Below are 20798 nucleotides of genomic sequence, written 5' to 3' on the forward strand. Positions count from 1 at the left end.
CAAGCAAGCTCCTTGGGCTTGGTATGCCAAAATGGATAGCTTTCTTTTAGAATCTGGCTTTTCTAGGTGTCATTCTGACAATACTGTCTACACCAAGAAAGTGGGCAACTCTCTTATCATCCTTGTTCTTTATGTTGATGATCTTATCCTTACTGGTAGTGATCCCAACCTTATAAACCATGTGAAGTCTAGCCTTAAAAGGAAATTTGAAATGACAGACTTAGGACACTTACACTATTTTCTCGGTCTTCAAGTCTTGCAATCCAAGGAGGGTATTTCCCTTTCCCAGTCCAAGTATGCTTGTGATATTCTACATCATTTTCACATGGAAGATTGTAAGCCAGCCCCTTCTCCCTTTCAGTCTGGAGTCAAACTCTCAGTCACTTGTACTTCTCCTGAAGTTGATGCTACCTTATACCGTCAACTTGTAGGAAAACTTTTGTATCTAACCCATACTCGTCCTGACCTTTCCTTTGCTGTTGGCCTTGTTGCTCAGTTCATGCAAAACCCCCGTGAAAGTCATTGGAAAGCAGCTAAAAGAATACTTCGTTATGTTTGAGGTACAGTTCAGTTTGGGATTCATTACAGTGCCAAAGCATCTCCTCTATTGGTTGGTTTCACTGATTCCATTTGGGCTGGTGACCCTGATGATCGGAAGTCTACTGCCGGTTATGTGTTCACTCTTGGTTCAGGACTTATTACATGGGCTTGTAAGAAACAAGCTACCATTTCTCTTTCATCAGTAGAAGCAGAGTATCATGGTGCCGTAGAAGCTAGTAAGGAAGCCTTGTGGCTTCGTCAGATCCTGTCAGAATTTGGCCTTCAGTAGCAGCATCCGACTACACTTTGGTGTGATAATCAAAGTGCCATTCAGCTATGCAAAGATCCAGTCCAACATCAGTGCAGCAAACACATTGAACTTCACATGCACTTCATCAGAAAGCTCATTCACGACCATGTTCTTGAAGTGCAATATTGTTCAACAGATGATCAAGTTGCAAACATCTTCACAAATGCTCTCACAGAGGTGAAGTTCACTAAACTTCGATTTATGGTTGGAGTTCAGGAAGTTGTCACTAAGGGGGGATAGGCTCTAGTGCCTCCTTCCTTCTCCTATTGTGTCATATCTGTAAATCCTTCAATCCTATCCCAAGTTGTTCTTAAGGGGGGATGTCAGGATATTCCGACACATAGGAAATAGTTAATTACAACTTGGTCTAGTGTAGAGTTAGGTAAAGTGTGTTTCTTTACCATTGTACATTTTGTAACTTACAATCTGACGGTCACGATATGTAGTGATCCGACGGTTCATTCTCTCCTCGGTATTACCAACACTTGATCCGTGGCTTGACACCTGATTGGTCCATGAATTCTATTTAAAGCACATGGAGGGTCATTTGTAGGGTAATCCGTGCATGAGAGAAGCTTATGTAAATTTTCATTCTTTGATTAATAAATTTCCTGAAGTGGCCGCGTTGGCTCAGGCCGTGGACTGTTTCCCTGTTTGAGGGTTTTAACCATGTCAAAAATACTGGTGTATTGATCTGTGATCCGGTTGTGAGCGGTGTCCTTTTGGTGTTCTTTCTGAGGAACTTACCCTGTAAATTCCTACACCAGGCCTGTTGGTTGACTATTATTCCTTTAGGGTTAGTGAGAGTCCCTCTCCCTCCTACCACGCTTTAATATTTTAATTTTAATTTTAATTTTAATATTAATATTAATTTTAATATTTTAATTAATTAATTTTAATATTTTAATGTTAATAGTAATTAATTTTACTATTAATTATTTTTTTTCCTATCGTAGTATGTGATACTTTAAAATGAATAAATAACTAATATTTTTGGTTTTATAAATTTAAATGTTTATTAAATTTATTATGGGAAATTGTTAACTTAAAAAAAAAAAAGAACTTTAATTATAAATTATGAAATTTAATTTAATTTTAATCACTATAAAGTATAACTAACATTGAAATCAATATTAAAATAATATTAGTATTAAAATAATATTAATATAAAAATAATATTAAAATAATATTAAAATTAAAATAACATTAAAATCAAAATAACATTATTAATTTTAAAATCAATATTAATCCTAGGGTTTAGTATTAATCTTATTCTTAGGGTTTGATCTTAAGATTTAATATTAATCCTAGGATTCGATAATATGATAATAGTATTAATCTTAGATTTAATATTAATCTTATGTCAACCATGGTCAACCATGCTTATTTTAGGGTTTACAATATTTATCTTACGGTCTATATACTTAGGTTTTATATGCTTTGGGTTTATGATCCCTTGGGGTTTTAGTATTAATCCCTTGGCTTTATTGTTCCCTTGGGGTTATAATATCAATCCCTTAGTCCATCATGGTCAACCACTGTCTAACGTCACATCGTGAGAAAGATCATGTAAATATGAAAATCAACAATGGTAAACCATAGTAAACCATTGTCGAACGTCACATTGTGACAAAGATTGTCTCGATATGAAAATAAATCATGATCAACCATGATAAACCATGGTCTAATGTCGCATTGTGATAAATATTGTCTCAATATGAAAATAAACCATCGTCAACCATGTTTATTTTAGGGTTTAAAATGTTTATCTTAGGGTTTATATACCTTGGGTTTATAATATTAATCCATTGGTTTTATTATTATTCCCTTGGGTTTTAAATCCTTGTGGGTTTTAGTATTAACCCCTTGGGTTTATTTTCCCATCGTTTTGTAATATTAATCCCTTGGGTTTATTAATATAGGGTTTCATATACCTAGGGTATAATAATTTGTTTTTTAAATAGAATAGTAGATTTTTCATTAGATAAATTGGAAGTGGGCCAGGTCCCTTACAACCTTGGAGAGAAGGCTCTCAGAAATGTTCATCATTTTCAACTAAAGAAGGACCCTATTCCTACCAACATTATTTACAAACGGGCTTTTAAAATAGCTTATACTAGAGACCTTCCGAGAGACTCCACCATATTCTATAGATTGACAAAACATATATATAAATTAAAAGGAAACTTCTACACATTTCTACCAGGTTTGATTTCTCCCAAGGCTTTGTCTGCAGTCATATCTAGTTCTTCAACACTGCCAACCCCAGGTTCAAGGTCCCTAACAACAGCACCCGCAACACCTTCAACATGATGGACAAAGCTGCCCCTAAATCTGAATACTTCTTTGAACACCCCGACTATGGCAGTCTCAACTTTGAATTTAATGTTTTCCACCTTGTGACCCAGATTCATCATGTCTATACATAAACTCTCCATAGTTTACTACAGTAATTCCATGTCTTTTCCAAGACCCGATAACTAGGCATACAAAACCACCATATTCTCATTACTTGCTTTCATAATTTCCTTTATCATATTATTGTAGAAGATATCAACCATGTCCTCTAAATCCCCATTGCGACTTGACCCAGCTTTGCCACCACTTCCATTGCTAGCAGATGCCATTTTCTTGGCGACTCTACCCTGAACTGATCAGTTCTTATGATTAACCATATGTAACCAGGTGATATAAATAATAGCATGGTTCATCATGACATTCATTCACATCTTACCTTTAATTAATGAGAATCAATTATGCATCATGGCATAACATTTACCCTCCATCACCTGCACTGCTGAAACAAGCCTGGAGAAATTTGCGATGGTACCTACCCAACCCACTAATGGAATTGTATTAAATCTATAGGTAAATAACCAAGGACACATCTCCCACCTATCACAAATCATGGCCTTCGAATTCTGGCTATCACGCTTGTTCCATAACTTCCTAGTAACCTCCCTTACTCCCAACGCACTACAGAAGGCCATCGGGAAGCTGATTATAATAACTGCCAGATTGATGTGTTGGAGACCATACCCCAATTGTATTTCACTGGTCTGAAATATTTATATCAAATCAAGGGTTGTGACATATTCTAATGAAGTAGCTAATTTGTAAGGAGCCTTGATATGAAGCCATGTTGATGTTGGCTTGCGTGTTCAGCACATGCTTGTTTGTTCACAACACATGGAACATTTTAACATTTTCAAACTGTTTTAAAATATAATTTATCCTAATAATGATTGGGGAGGATTCAGATTCAAGGAGGTTCTCATTCTTGGTAAGAGTCAAGCATTTTTGCATTACCATCATAGAATCACCAATGATTATCATGTTCCTGGTACCCATAGAGACACTGATGTTCAAACCCTGCCAAGGGAAAGAGCTTCTTTTTGATTGTTCGTGGTGTTTCCTAGTCCACCTGTGAACTTTAATTATGCCTTTTCTTTGAGGTTTACTATAACCCCTCCCACTCTAGCCTCTCCATTCTTAGGGTATAATATTATTCATAGGGTTTATAAAATTAATCGTAGGATTGAATATAAATCCCTTGGGTTTATAATCATGGTCAATGATGGTAAAAAGTCACATTGTGAGAAAGATTGTCTCAATATGAAAATCAACCATGGTCAACTATGTTCAACCATTTTCAGCCATGGTTAATGAGGGTCAACCATGGTCCAATATCACATTGAGAGAAAGATTGTCTCAATATGAAAATAAACCATTCTCAACCATGGCCCAATGTTGCATTGTGACAAAGATTGCCTGAATATGAAAATCAACCATGGAAAAACATGGTAAATGTGTTTATCTTAGGGTTTATAATATTTATCTGAGGATTTATACACCTTGGGTTTATAATATTAATCCTTTTGGTTTAATATTATTCCCTTGGTTTATAATCCTTTGTGGTTTTCCCATTAATCCATTGGGTTTCTAATATCAATCCCTTGGGTTTATTAATCTAAGGGTTCATATTCCTAGGTACAATATTAATCATTGGGTTTATAATATTAATCGCATGGTTTAATATAAATCCATTGGGTTTATAATCATAGTCAACCATGGTTAACCATAGTGCAACGTTAGATTGTGACAAAGATTGTTTCAATATTAAAATCAACCATGATCAATCATGGTCAACCATTGTTCAATGTCACATTGGGACAAAGATTGTCTCAATATTAAAATCAACCATAGTCAACCATGGTCCAACATCTCATTGTGACAGAGATTGCCTCAATATGAAAATCAACCATAGTAAACAATGGTCAGCCATGTTTATTTTAGGGTTTATAATATTTATCTTAAGGTGTATATACCTTAGGTTTATAATATTAAACCCTTCGGTTTAATATTATTCCCTTGGGTTTATAATCCTTTAGCATTTTAACATTAATCCCTTGGGTTTATTAATCTAAGGGTTCATATTCCGAGGGCGTAATATTATCCATAGGGTTTATAATATTAATTCTAGAGTTTGATGTAAATCCCTTGGGTTAATCGTCATAGTCAACCATGGTCAACCATAGCCCAACATCACATTGTGACAAAGATTATTTCAATATGAAAACCAACCATGGTCAATCATTTTCAAGCACTGTGAACCACGGTCAATCATGGTCAACCATGGTCCAATGTCGCATTTGGACAATGATTGTATGAATTTGAAAATCAACCATAGTCAACTATGGTCAACCATGGTCCAACGTCGTATTGTGACGAAGATTGCTTGAATATGAAAATAAACCATAGTAAAAAATGGTGACCCATCTTTATTGCAGGGTTTATAATATTTATCTTCAAAATTTCATACCGTGAGTTTATAATATTAAACCCAAGGTATAAAATTCCCAAGATAAATATTTTAACCCTACAATAAAGCTGGTTCACCATTCCTTACTATGGTTGATTTTCATATTGGGGAAATATTTGTCCTATTGCGATGTTGGACCATGGTTGACTATGGTTTATTTAACCCTTGGATTTAACATTATTCCCTTGGGTTTATAATCCCTTTGGGTTTTAACATTAATCCCTTGGGATTATTATTCCCATGGGTTTATATTATCAATCCCTTGGGTTTATTAATCTAAGGTTTCATATTACTAGGTTATAATATTGTTCATAAGGTTTATAATATTAATTTGAGGGTTTAATATAAATCTCTTGGATTTATAATCATGGTAAATCATGGTCAACAAGGGTCCAATGTCATATTGTGACAAAGATTGTCTCAATATGAAAATAAAGCATGGTCAACCATTTGCAACCATCATCAACCATGGTCAATCATGGTCAACCATGGTCTAATGTCACATTGTGACAAAGATTATCTCAGTGTGAAAATCAACCATAGTCAACCATGGTCAACCATGGTCCAATGTTGCATTATGACAAAGAATATCTCAATATGAAAATCAAGCATGGTCAATCATGATTATTTTAGGGTATATACTATTTATCTTAGTGTTTATATACATTCAGTTTATAATATTAATCACGTGGGTTTAATATTATTCCCTTGGGTTTTTAGTATTAATCCTTTTAGTTTATAATATCAATCCCTTGGGTTTATAATCGAAGAGTTCATATTCGTAGGGTATAATTTTATTCATGGGATTTATAATATTAAACTATGGGTTTAATATAAATCCCTTAGGTTTATAACCATGGTCAACCATGTTCATTTTAGGGTTTATAATATTTATCATAAGGTTTATATACCTTGGGTTTATAGTATTAATACATAGGACTTAATATTATTCCCTTAGCTTTATTAATCTAAGTTTTCATATTCCTAGGGTAGAATATTATTCATAGGGTTTATAATATTTATCCTAGGGTTTAACATAAATCACCTAGGTTTATAATCATGGCCAACCATGGTCCAACATCACATTATGGCAAAGATTGTCTCAATATGAAAACAAACCATGGTAGACCATCATTCACCATTGTCAACCATGGTCAATCATGGTAAACCATGGTCCAACATCACATTCTCATAAAGATTGTCACAATATGAAAATCAACCATGGTCAACCATGGCCTAATGTCACATTGTGACAAAGATTGTTTCAATATTAAAATCAATCATGTTAAAAAATGGTGAATCATGCTTAACCATGATCAATCATAGTCAATATGGAAATCAAACATCATTAATATTTGCCAATCATTGTCAACGATGGTCAATCATTGTTCAACATCACATTGTCACAAAGATTGTCACAATATAGAAATCAAAGATCATCAACCATCATCAATTATGGTCAACCATGGTTCACCATAGTCCAATGTTGCATGTGACAAAAATTATCTCAAGATGAAAATCAGCTATGGTCATTGATGGTCAACCATGGTCGATAACCATGGTCACATTGCGACAAAGATTGTCTCAATATGAAAATTAACCATGGTCAGCCATGGTCAATCACTGTTAACCATTGTCAATAACCATGGTCACATTGTGACAAAGATTGTCTTAATACGAAAATTGAGCATGGTCAACCATGGCCAATCATTGACAATCATGGTCAACCATGGTCAATCATCATCCAACATCACATTCCCACAAAAATTCTCTTAAGATGAAAATCAATCCTACTCTACCATGGTCCAATGTCACATTGTGACAAAGATTGTCTCAATATAAAAGTCAACCATGGTCAGCCATGTTTGTTTTAGGCTTTAAAATATGTAACTTTGGGTTTATATACCTTAGGTTTACAATATTAATCCCTTGAGTTTAATATTATTCCCATGGGATTTTAGTGTTAATCCCTTGGGTTTATTAGTGCCTTAGGTTTGTAGTATCAATCCCTTAATTTTATTAATCCAAGGGATGATATTCCTATGGTATAATATTATTGATAGGGTTTATAATATTAATCCTAAGTTTTAATATAAATCCCTTGGGTTTGTAATGTTAATAATTGTTTACATTTATAATTTTTTTATTCTTTTTTTCTTTTCTTTTGTAACCTATAGGAACCCAAGAGCCTATCTGACACATAACTACTAATAAACCACTCAGGGCTAAGGTATGTCCTCCTCCTCGTAGACCGAGTCATAACAGGGGGAATTTGAACCTTGGTCTCTCAAGTTTCAACGATTTCACATATCTCACATTACTAGTTAAGCTACCCCCCAAGACTGCCTATGTTTATAATATATCTATATATATATATATATATATATATATATATATATATATATATATATATATATATATATATATATATATATATATATATATATATATATATATATATATATATATATTCTGCGTAAAGGCTATTTCTATTTGAAAAAAAAGAGAAAATATATGTACAAAGAGGTCAAGACCTCAGAGGGGGGCTGAAGCCTGCCCTCAACCAGAAATTCTGATACACACAAACCCCTTTGACAACCTTTCCGGGATTGAGAGACCTTGAAGCATAATTTATGAGTCCCTGACAGACAAAAGTGTAAACCAGAGCTGTGTTTAACACTACAGTACTATCGCCGACTATGGCTTTGCTGATAAACATTCTGCCTTGACAGCCATATGCAAAATTAGACCAAAAACAAGGCTTGCTGAGCCATGACCTGTTACAGTTCATAGGACTATAATGGCGCGCACCGATACAAAACCAAGAGCTGAAGCAAAAACAGAGTTGGCAATATCCAGAGACGCATAACAGAAAAAGAAACAGACCAGAAGAGAAATTGCCATCAGTAGGCATTGAACCAAATTCATTAAACATGTTTAGGAGAGTCGAGAGCATCCTTTTCCACCTGGCTAGGAGAGCCAATCCACGTGACGACCGCGTTGTCTGCATCTCCCGTGTTGCCGCCACCTGGAGGAGTCTCCAAATTCAGAATGCCGCTGGGAGGATGTTCCGGCTCACCTGCAAGCACATTGCGCTGAGTAGAGTCCACCGGAGGCTGAGGAGCTTCAGGCACATTACCTTCTTCCTGCATGTTGTCACCATTGAACACGACACCAGCCACCTCTCCCTGAAGAACACTATCATCCTGAGATTGAGACGTAGTGGTGTGGGCCGAGCTGCTAGGCTTATCCTCCTCCTCAGCAAGGATTACAACAATACTGACTGACAAAACGGGCCTATTGAGCCTACTATGGAATTTGAAGCGGGTTTTTTGGAAGGAGTTGTGCGGGAGAGGCCTGGCATGACCAGAAGGTGGAGAGGATGGGGAGGCAGAGGCTAGAGGGACAATGTTCTGGGGAGCAGACTGAGAAGCGCGGCCTCGATTGCCAGTGGTGCCTCCACGGTGAGAAACTCCATGACGACGAACCATTTCCAAATTAACTGAGAGACCAGGGAAGGGAATTCGACAGGACCAAATGGGAAAGGGCCGAGCGCAGGCGGACCAGGCCAAAATCAGAAACCAGATGAGCTTCCAAGAAGCCTGAACAAAGCAGGGGTGCGGGAAGAATACCGGACGGAAATGGAAGGAGCCAAGGAGGGCAATTGCATGAACCAGAGACCAAGCCATGGATAAATCACCTTGCGCAGCCTCTCGAGCTGAGCGTGCATTCAATACCAAATGCGTGACCATAATTCTGTACCCTGAAGAATTCATATCAAATGCGGTGGGTTTGTGGGATCCGCGCCCGCGAGCCAAGTGCAGGGACAGCTGCCCGCGGGGAGTTATTCCTCCATAAATGAACTGCAGTGACACCCGCATCTAGGTGCCTATGTTTATAATATTAATCTCAAGGGTTTATACTATTAATCTCTTGGTTCTCAATATTAATCCTTGAAATGTTTAATACCATTCCCTTGGGTTTATAATATTAATAATCTGTTTGGTTAATAATATCAATATTTATTATATTATTCATAATATCAATAATATTATCATATTATTATAATATGATAATAATTATTGGAAATTACCATTATAATTGTTGTAATTATTATTATATTTATAATATAATGATAATAATATCTTATAATATAATAATAATTATTGTATTGCTATTATAATTATATGTTTATTAATGTCAATATTAATGTTGATATTAAATCCATATCCATTGGCACCTATCGGTTTATATCAACCACATTTAACAATCTGGTTGTGCTAGTATTGAGTATTTTTATCATACTTTTCTTACAATTTTCTTTATTTTAAAAACAAGTTTTTTATAGAAGGAAAAATAAAATAGTCAACCTTGTATAAGATAGAGTATAATTACTATAGAAAATTCATTGCATATGTATTTAATGAGTCCGTGAATTAATAAATACAAGATTCTAGTTAAAAGAGAAAAAATATTTTAAATAAATATAAAAGAAGAGAAGGTTTTGCACCTATTTAAACTAGATGTTAAGAAATTGTCTACATAAAGTTTGACATATAAACAAGGAAAACAATACAACTCCATTTAGGGAAAATAATTTTTATTTTAGCAATCATTATGAATACCTTAATTTTAGGGACAACATTCAACTATTTCTTCAGGGGAAGAATTATTTTTAATATATGGCATAATGTTTGGGGTTAGGCTATTTTAAAATGGGAAATATAAGGAAATCAAAGGCCACAAATAAAAAATATTAGACATTAAAGTGTATATCTTCATGTTTTACATCTAGAATCTCTTCAATTTAATGGTCATTAAAGGTATCTCTAATTCATAGGTTCAAATTATCATTGTACCTAATTTTAAAGGTGGAGATAAAAACCATCCCTTTATTCACAGGACAATGATAATTTTCCCCATTTTAGCAAAGTGATATGAAATTTTATAGAGAAATAAGATGAAGTTATGGCTAGAGGAACATTCAAAAGGAGATAAAAACCACTCTTGATTTAGGAGATATCATTCAACTATTTACCACCTTGTTATGCCTAATATTATTAAAGAGTGTCACAATAACTAAATAAATCTTATATATTGTTTCATTGAATTTAGAAAATATTTTAAAACTAGGGAAATGACCAATATTTAGAATATTTATAAATATGTAATGTTTGTTTTTAGATTCTATTATGTTGTTATGGAAAGGACTAATGTTTTCAATAATTTTAAATATGTAAAGTTTGTTTTTATATTCCACTATGCTAAGGTTTCAGAATAATGTTATACCTTATATGAGTTAACTAATATTTTGTCTTGCCCCCTGTCTCTCTTTTCATACACATTAAGATGTTAAAGGGTTTTTAGAAGAATTAGGTTTGACTCTTACTAGTGTATTACTCATCCTTGTACTTTAGATTGATGATATTGTTCCTATGGATATCATTCCCTACACTATTGGCAAGAAATTAGAAACTCCAACAATTTTTTTCTATATTATAGTTATGAAGGTAAACATTAACATAATAAAGTAACAAAATATAGTTCATAATAATAAAATCCAAAAATATTAATCACATTAGAAATCTTGGTGGAAGTAACTCATACAAATATCTACTAATGGATCTTGATCACAAATCATACCTACCTTGAACAATAAAAGTAGGAAAAGGAGAAAGGGATGGCAAAAAACTTATTATCAACTTGAAAATGTTTTAAGATATTTGATCTTTGAGTATGGGATATGAATAAAATATTGTTTAAGAAACTACTCTTTAATTTTTTCATCACTTTCGTTCCTTATATGCACAAAATTTTTTAAGAACACTCCCTAAACTTATATCTATAAGAAATTGCCAAATCCTTTTGATAGATAGGTAATTTTGAAAACTATTTTATTAATAATATATGATATATATATAATCTTTGACCAATGTTTGACAAATATATTATACCACCATAAATTCATCTTGATTCGAGATCTACCATGGACCTAGAGGGATCAACCAAGTGCCTAGAGGGATTAACCAAGTGCCTCTAGATGGATCAAATTTGATGTAGGAGCATCCAAACTTACAGGTTATTTTTGAAAAATAAAGGCCTCTTGAAGATAAATATCCAAAAGGGTCCTCAACATTTAAAAAGAATTCTAATTCCTTATTTGTAAATAATCTTAGATTCTTTAATTATTGTAGAAAGTATGAATTATAGTTTTAGAAAATATTTGGATAGGAATGATCTTGTCCCTAAGGAAAAATGTAATTTACCTTGAAAAGCATGAGAGATTTAGCGTATAAATTAGGGAGTGATTTATGGATGTAGGAAAATCTACTTTTCTTCTAACTTTGTATTTAATCATTTTAACCATAGGGGAAGGGCTAATGGCCAAATGAATGTAGAATAGGGTTGAGAGAGGAAGAGAGTTTATGAGTATTTGTGTATGTAGATATTTTAATTAATGAAATATAGTTTCATACATTTTATTGTGTTCATGAATTAACTATGTGTTTATGTGCTTTAGAATAATAATATTCTTTGTGAAAGCTAGAATTAGTAGAGTTTCAGCATCTATGTGAACCTTGAAACTGATGATAGATTAATTTATAAATATGTCATGTGAAGAAGTAATCATATTTAGGGATTAATGACATTATATGACTAAGTGAATGAGGGAAGGAAGCCTTATGCATGCATAATTGTTTGCAGGATGGGGAATGAAACCATGGTGAGACAAATATCCAAGGTGCTCTGTATTAAGCAATGATTGAACACCAAAAGGGGAAGCTAACAATATGTGCACAAGAAAATAAGCCTTTACCAATGTGTTGTTAAATTAAAAGGGGTAAAGGATTGGAGGGGAAATGAAATTTGAACGAAATTGCTATCATGTCAATAAGAAATTGAAGAATGGGTGAATTAATCCAACTCATCAATGCATGCAACTATTTATTTGAACTAGAATATTAATCTCTGAATTTATTTATTTATGAAAAACAAAATTTGTTCATGTAATATAGACTGGAAGATAGTTCATCTATTTGCGAGGTTGTTGATGAATTCTCATATGGAATTCTAGCTAGATCAAGGTTGAATTTGAGTAGAACCTATTTAGTTCCAAATTTCATATAAGTCCCTATGAGTTGGAGATGAGTAATATGAAAAGTGTTATTTTCCTACATTAGGTGGTATCAGAGCTAGAAAACTAATGGTGGCAAGATTACAAAATAACAAAGCTTGCAAAACTTGCAGAGGATCAGATTTGTTGAAACATGATAGGTGAAGCTTTAGTGTTTTAATGAATTTGAGTAAGAGATGATATTTGTAGGTTGAGATCTTTGGAGGAGGAATTCATAGATTGCAACATCTAGGATTTAAAGAATTTAATTGAGGTAGATTTTTTTGTTTACAATTTATATTGACGAGTTTATGAATTGAAGTTCTATGCAGAAAGAAAACTAAAGTTCCTTAGAAGGAAATATGCTTAGATGAGAGTAGAATGGATTTGGATTTGAAGGAAATATGGAGAATAATTTTCTTTGGTTGAGGACTGAAACAATAAACCAACAAAAGGATTGAAGACTGCAATAGAAGTATGCATGTTTGAATGACCTCGAACAAAAAACAAAAAGTGGTATGATGTTTTCAACTAATTTGTGATGAAAATTGTTGATTACAGGTAGCATTGATAAAGATGTTTATAACAAGAGGAATGTGACCAAGAATAGATGAAGTTCTTGAAGAATTGTGGGATTTTTTTTTCAAGTTTGAGCTGAGGTTGGAAGGAGGAGGACAAGTGGATGTTCTTAGAGTTAATGAAGATATTCAAAAGCCTAAAAGGATTAGAGAAGCTCAAGAGGTTCTAAAAGAGAGTACCAAGTATTCCAAGAGGTTAGGCTCATAGATAGATTGGTGAGGTATTGTAACATGTTAAGGAATAACTTGTTATTTAAGAGGATTGGGTGAAGTATATAAGTGGACAAGGCAAATTTCACAAAGTAAGAAGGAGGATTAATAGAACAAAATAAGATGCCAAAGAAAATGGAATCAAGAGAAGAATGAGCCAAGAGGAAGTTGACTGAGATGAAATTACAACTGAATGTACTAATAGAACTGCTACAGGAAGGTGAAGAAGAGAAAAGTTGCAAATGGATCATGCAGAAGAAAATAGAGTGGCACAGGTTGTGGTGCAACTGAAAAACAAGTTATGCACTTGGTTTAGGAGAGAAATTAGGGTAGCAAACATTAAAGTTCACTATTGTGAACCTGAACAAGGACCTATCCTTGGTGAAGATGAGGATGAAGGAGTTGCTAAGATTTGAGGATATCATGATTTTAAAACTGATGAAATTTTTAGGAATATGTTTCATCGAGTTGTAGATGATGGAGAGTTGCCTCAAAAAGGAAATATTGAAGAAATTCTAATTAATGGAATTGTGGATGAAATTTTTACACCAGATCAAAGGGACATCCTTTGAGAGGAGGATGAAGAGAATGACATAACTACTACAAGTCTCATGAACTCTTTGGGAATTTCAAATTGGCATGAAAATTTGATGTCTAAGGCATCAAATAAGGCCAAAAATCCTTATTGTTTTAAAGCTAATGATTTGTGTATGTTTGCAGTTTTCAAAGGCAAGGAAGAAATATAGTCATATGAAATTGTCATGGAGATTGATGAAGATGATAGAAATATGCTTTGAAAAAGAATAACTAAATAACATAATAAAAAATTTTCTACAAGAGGATATGAAGTGGAATTTTATATTAAAGACAATCATAGTGAAGATCAAATACAATTCATAAATGAAATTATCGGTAAGCAGTAGCAATGACTTGTTAGTGTAGATAACAGGGAAAATTTGACTAGTGGAGATAGTCCAAGGAGAGAGAAGAAAAAGAATTTAGATGTAATTCTTGAGAGGCATAAATATGAATTAAAGTTGTTGGAAAATGTGTTGAGAGACATAACCAATAGAAGATATTATATCCAGAGATGGAACATGTTCACAAGTTCCTAACAGTGAAGTGATTCTTACAACATCTAAAGAACCAAAGGTAAATTTTAATTTTAAAATTGATTGTGAGGTTATAGGAAGTGTTGACGAACATGAAATGTGATTAAAAAAATAGAATATGAACTATTTCCTGAAGATTAAATTGAGCCTCAAATACAACATTCAAAGAAGATGTTTAAAGACTTTTGGAAAAATGGTTGGCAAGAGATACATGAAATGAGGGTTGCATATGGTTTGAAAACTGAGTTGATTTTGTGGGAAAACTTAGAGCGTCACTTAATAGTGGCATGCATGAAAGGAAAATGAAAAAGTTGGTGAGAAACAATAGAAACCCATTTTAGTGAGAAGGCATCAGTATTTATATTGTAATACAGCACGGGAGAAGACATTCAAATGTCTTGAACATCTGCGGAAAGATGTATGTTGGGGAGGAGGAGCTAGATAATAATTCTAAAATTCTTACACAAAATTTGAGAGAGGAAAACAATGTATTTCAACTGAAATCCATAATGGATGTTGAAATAGAGAGGTTGTAGAAACTTTTGATGAATGTACCAGAGAGAGTGCACACTGATGTAAGAAAGGAAATTAGTAGCATGAGAAAAATTAGTGTAGAAGAGTGCATAAGTAAGATTATTGGAAAGTTGCAAAACATAGTTTGGAAGCATGGTAATTTGAAGGTAACAACAAGATAAGAGATTGAAAAGGACCATAAGGAAATAATTCTTTAACTACAATACAAAGTTTGGGATATATAAGGATTTTCTTCATCAAAGTATTATGCCTAGAAGGCCACAAATTTTTCTAACTTTGTAGTTTGATGTAGGAGCATCAAAACTTCCAAGTCATTTTCAAAAGATCAAGGTATTTTAGAGATAAATCTCCAAAAGGGGCTTCATCATTTAAAAGGAATTCTAATTACTTATTTGTAAATAATCTTAGATTCTTTAATTATTTTTTAAAGTACGAATTATAGTTTTAGAAATTTTTTGGATAAGAAATATTTTTTCCATAAGGAAATAGCTAATTTACCTTGAAAATTTTGAGAGATTTAAGGAATAAATCATGAGATATCTAGGTAGTAAATCGTGGGATCTTTAGGGAATAAATCAGGGAGAGATTTATGAGTGTAAGAAAATATATTTTTCTTCTAACTTTGTATTAAATCATTGTAAGCCCATAATCAAGGCTAGTGACCAAATGAATGTAGAATCATGCCAAGAGAGGAAGAGAGTATTTGAGTATTTGTCTATGTAGAGATTTTAATCAATGGAATATAGTTTCATTCTTTTTATTTTGTTCATGAATTTTGTATGTTCTTATATGCTTGACAAGAATTCTAGTATTTGTGAAAGTTATAATTAGCAAAGTTTTACAATCTATGTGTTGAGAAATCTAGGGAAAACAAGTGTATGTGATTTCTCTTTCAACGATAACTATTTGTGAAGACCTTTTACTTTTCTTAATTAGGTTATTCTTTAGCTTAATTCATTTTTGAGTTGAATTCATCAAAAAAATTTCAAAAAATAAAGAAAAATGAGACAAAGGAAACAAAATATAGGCAATCATCAAGGGCCAAAACCTCTCCAATCTTGAGAGGAAAACCCAAAAATTTCTTCATCTTATAGAATCTTCAATTGATAGCTTCCAATACCTAGACCCTTGACCATGAACCTTTCTAAGACCAAGTCACAATTATGTGCTTTGAATACTTTTTCCTTATTCTAAGTCAACATTGGTCAACTTGACTACTACACCACAAATTTAAACTTCCTTATCTATTTTGACCTTTTATTACAAGCCTATAATTTTTCTCCCACCTGAAATAACAAAGACTCCACACCTATAAATTGACTAAGTCTGATTGGTAAGGCTTCTATTCTTTGCTTTGTTTGGATTCTTATTCTAGTGTATTTGACTAAAAATATGATCTTTCCTTGCGGTATATTTTGGTTTCCTTAAAGGTATGAACTTCCTTACTGCAGAAACCCTAGCTGCAGTCACACGTGCAAGGTGAATGACCGAAAAATAGTTCCTAAAGGCTTCACTTTTTTCCTTCATTCTCTTTGCTACATAAGATATTTCTTCTCCCCCTTTTTCACACTTCTTCTATTTAATGTGAATGCTTTATTCATGCCTCCTTCAGTGAGGTTGACTACTCATTTATATAGGCTTTATACCTATGAAATTAGGGTGACCTGAAGTCATCCTAGGCCAACATGTCATCTTGTGTGGGATGATTTCTCTTTTTCAAAGTTGACTTGTTTGTAAGTTGGACATCTCTTTGAGGGTCTTTTGACTCTAACATAGATTGAAATAAATTTCTTTACAATATGTAACATGCTCCAAATGTGTCATTCATACATGACAATGACCTAAGCCTTAGAATCTCTCAGTGGGAGCTTGACATAGAAAATAAATTCTTCTTGAGCATGAAACTAATGCCTCAAGTTTAACAATAATAAATTTAATTTTCTCATTACATAAAATACATAAAATCATGATTACATATGTCATTATGAAGGCCAAATCGAGTTACATAATTCAACACTTATTAACTAGGGAGGTATACATAATCCATACAAGGTACTTGGGCATTCTAATAATGAAGAATTATCATAAGAAGAGTCGGATTGTTAACCCATCTGTATAACATCATGTCATCTAACATTGTCACATAGAAAGGTCTTAACTAGCTGCTCTATCTCTCCAAAAGATTAGAGCACAATATTGGTGAGACCAATGTGTTATAGACACATTCATCAATGTCTTTTAAGGAACATATCCCACTCAGGTGTTCAAAGGGTATGTCTATCCAGGACTATTCTTATCTTGGATTCCCAATCCTCAAAGAATGTAGGTCCTCTATGAATACTCATACCTTGGATTCCCTAACACATCCTCAAAGAATATTATATGTGAGATGCTTATCCAATCCTCCATTATTTCTTCCCAACTGAAGACAAGAATGATGTGTATATATCTCCCTCTCAACTAGGGAGGATATACCAATTCCACTGAACGAATGTACCCATTCCTATAAAAAGAAAATACCCAACCTCCCTCTTAACCAGGGACTTGTCCAAGCTCCCTCTTATCTTAGGGACTTGCTTCCAAGTTTCTTCTAACTTAGAAATTTTCTTCCAAGCTCCCTCTTAATCAAAGACCTGTTTCCAATATAAACTCTTTATTCATTGGTGGATATCATGGGATCTTTAGCTACTTGTAGTGCTCCTCCATTTGATGTCATGAATTTTATTTTTAATATTATGGATACTTCACCTTAGGACATATATGTAGGGCATCAACCATCCATCACTTTCCATTTTGAATTAGGGCATTCATGTCATCATTCCTTTCATTTGAGAGTGATCCATTGGATCGTATCTGACTTTTCCTCATACAAATACCTTTTCCTTATCATGTATCCTTCATTATATTTCATCCTTCCACATGAGTATCATTTGTATATCACATCCAAACTTCTCTTTAGGTAGCCTTGTATTATCCCATCCATACATTATTGAAAAATTAGGAATGAACATTGAATAAAAAATTACCTTTTGTGATAGCCCTTCATCATGACATATGATTGTTGCAACATCAACATCCTACATCTATATTAACACATCTCCAAGGTATAAAGTGTCAAGTGTTTCCATTCTTTCCATTATAGGGTTCATGTCTTTCCTATGGAGATATCATAGTCAATTGTTCTAGACATTGAATGTTGATTTTCTTTTCCATAGTTGCATCTTTCATGATCTCTTCTTTTCTTTTTATTCACATATTACTTCCCAGGAACTCCTAATTATAGTTCCTTCATTTTTTTCAACCATATCATATTACATATGAGTACATATTATGTTGATTTCATATAGTTAATATGTGACCCATGCTTTCATGTGTCCTTTTAATGAAAGATATCATTTTCTCTTTATCATGTTCATGAGGTAGAGCATGCATGTTTGCTATTTGTGACTATATAATGAAATGAATCAATTCATTGAACATATGCATACATAACTCTTTTCGTCTTTGGTCATATAGACTTCCTTTAGCTACTTCCTATCCTTGATTGAGAATACTTTAATCATCTTTGACATGCTACATTCTTTGTCATCATACCTTCATTATTTCAAAGAATGAATCCCATCCAATTTTTCAGCAAGGCATTTGCTTCTTCCAAGAGATGAAACTTCTAATGAAGATTCAAAAAGAGGATGTCTATTGTCGTCATCTTGAAAATTCTCCTTTTCAATGAAGTATGATGACCTCCATACTATATGACTCTCTTCTACCCATAATTACTACATATTCGTTCAATGAGCTTTGCAAGAGCTACTTCCTTTTAATGATCACTGTCATAGACTTCTACTTAAACTATATTTCAAACTTCTTATGCTGATGTTATGAGCTCTAGATTCAATAGTAATAATGTTTTCATCTCTTAAATGATGAATCATGTCATAATGCTTTTATTTTTTACTGCCACAGTGGAGGCCTTTCTCACCCTTGTCTCCATCTTACTATGATCCAATCATCCATGGTTTTAAAAATTCCATCTTCCATCATGTTTCTTAGAACAAAGGCCCAACCCATCCATATTTAATTCTTGTACCGATAATATTTCTTGACAAGCACCCTAAGAAAAGTATACAATACCAAAACATGATGCCAATATTTTTTCTAAGTTTTTTCATGCAATCGTGAGGTCATCTCGCGGTTTCTAAAGTTAAAACCCTTGATTAGATTCTATTACCTCTTAATTTCATGCCAGGGTTCATCCGTTTCCCTAGAATTATAAAAAACTGTAGAATCTTATCTTCAACCCAAAAATATCTTAAAATATATCATACATGCCTTTGTTGAGATGACATACATTTCTATATTCCATCTTCATCAATTTGTTTTCAGCTATGAGATATTCTTCACTGTATTCATTTGTTGATTCTTCCAAGTAAATGATTTGCACCACCAACCTTGCATTGATGTCTTTATAGCTTCATAGGTCCTTATGCAAAACTAATAACTATAAGAATGTTACTATTTCTTTCTAGCTTCAACATTTTGTTTAATGACTAGATTGCTTCAGGTATATTTCCTTGGACATTTCAAACTTCATTATAGTGATCAAATATATATGAGACTGGTGACTATCACATGTACTCAATCACCAAAAGGTTTGAAATTTGTAAGACAAGTAGAGGATCAATGTCACAAGGAAATATCTTTGAATAAGAGATATATACTATAGCAGAGATAGAAATACCTATGCTTCAAACTTTTATCAAGTTTAGAATTCTTAACAGAGATCAACCATATTCCAAGAAGAGGACCTTAATGAATTTGGATTGATGATTCTTTTTGGATTTCCCTCTATCAATCTTTTGCAAATTCTCTTCTCTTAAATGGAGACTTTAAGATAATTGTATTCACCTTAGAATCCCATATCTGTTTTTGTTTGTAGATTAGACTTCATGTAACAGTGGAAATAATGCAGACTTCTTTTCTTTAAAATCTAGTCCTGCAACTTAAATTATTTTGATTCTATATTTTTTCTCTGGATCTTGATTGATATCCAATGCTCCTTATGAGGTGGATACCCTAGATTCTCCATGAACGAGAGGAATTACCACCTAGAAAATTAATCTTGATCTCTTCTTCCTGGGATGATGAAGAAGCAAGGCCCCCAAGATATTCTTATATACTCAAGGAATTTGGAATAGCATAAGGAGCATCTTCAGATAGTACTACAAACCTTAACATAAAATCAAATTTAAATGTTAAATACAACAAATCAAGTTTTTATAAGGATCAAATTCAATATTTGGGACATGTAATCTAATCTTAAGGCATAGTTTTAGATCCTAAGAAAATTAAAACCATCAAGGAGTGGTCTGTACCCAAAAATGTTGTAGATGTTCTATATTTTATGGCATTGGATGGGTATTATTGTTGATTTATAGAAGGGTTTTCAAGAATTTCTTACACTATAAATTTGTTGGAAAAAAGAAGGAAGAGTATTTAAGTGGACAACAGAGTGCCAACATAGTTTCGAACAACTGAAACACTTATTGAAAACAACCCTTCGGCTGAAAATTACAAATCC

Source organism: Pinus tabuliformis, chromosome 3_1 (assembly GCF_031772625.1).
Source record: "Pinus tabuliformis cultivar Carrire ecotype Pingquan chromosome 3_1, CPIR1, whole genome shotgun sequence".
In the NCBI taxonomy this organism is placed as follows: domain Eukaryota; kingdom Viridiplantae; phylum Streptophyta; class Pinopsida; order Pinales; family Pinaceae; genus Pinus; species Pinus tabuliformis.